Source organism: Triticum dicoccoides, chromosome 5A (genome assembly GCF_002162155.2).
Source record: "Triticum dicoccoides isolate Atlit2015 ecotype Zavitan chromosome 5A, WEW_v2.0, whole genome shotgun sequence".
Classification (NCBI taxonomy): Eukaryota; Viridiplantae; Streptophyta; class Magnoliopsida; order Poales; family Poaceae; genus Triticum; species Triticum dicoccoides.
The window spans coordinates 618,440,803-618,441,971 of NC_041388.1; positions in this window are offsets into that span (position 1 = coordinate 618,440,803).

A 1,169-nucleotide genomic window follows, 5' to 3' on the forward strand; every position below is an offset into this window, starting at 1 on the left:
AATTTTTCTAATAATTTTTCATATATAAATTATTTAATTTGGAGTTACGGTTGAATTTCTATGATTTATTGAAGTTTTAGCTATTTTCTGAAATTTCCTGAATTAAAATAAATCCAAAAAATGATTTAATTGTGTCAGCCTGACGTCGAGGTGACGTCAGCAGGTCAAAGGCGTCGACCAGGTCAAACCTGACCAGTGGGGCCCACTGGTCAGTGACCCAGTCAACTAACCAAGTTAGTTAGCCCTAACTAACTGGATTGGGCCCACTGGTCAGCGACTAGCCTAAATATGATTAGCCCTAACTAACTTAGTTAGCCGGGCGGGGCCCGCATGTTAGTGGCTCAGTGGCTTAGCCGAAATTAGTTATTAACTTAACCAAAGTTAGCAGGGGCCGGGCCTACCTGTCAGTGACCCTGGGAAAGTCAAACAGGGTCAAATCCCGGGTCGGTGGGGTCAAACCCACCGGCGACATGACGCCGGCGAGGCCCGAGACGGCGGCGATGCGCGGAATCGCAGCACAGGCCACGGATCGAGGCGCGGATGGCACCGTTGGAACCCCGAGCCTCGTCCGCGTCCTCTGGTGCTAGTGGGGTCGCCGGAGACGGCTCAGATCGACGGCGGCGTCCACTTCCGCGGCGGCCGGAGCTCGGCTAAGTGCGGGCGCGGTGCTGCAGCTCATAGGTGGGTGAACGGAGGTGCTAGGCAGCACCTAAAGGCGGCAGGAGCATGTCGGAGCTGCTATGCGAGGCAGAGGTGCTCGGGGCACGGAGCTCGCCGGCCATGGCGGACGGCGACTTCGGGTGCTCGTGGGGCAGCGGCTACAGGGCGCGCGCGAGAGAGAGAGGTGAGGGGAAACGACGGTAAGCTCACAGGGAGGCAGCAGGGTGGCTCAGTGGGCTCGGGGACGCGCCAGACGTCGCGAATCGACGGCGGTGAGCTTCGGTGGCCGGCGGCGGAAACGGCGATGGTGGCGGCGTTGCAGGGCGTCCGGCGGGGCATGGGTTGGTGGAGAGGAAGAGGGGGTCGAGGCGGAGCCTTTGAGCGCATCGGCGAGGCTAGGGGTGGCCGGTGGCCACGGGTACGGCGACGATGACGGCGAGCTCCGCTCGGTGGTGTGCGCGAGAGGGGAGCAGAGGAGGGGATGGGGTCCAGGGGGAGAGGATGAGGGC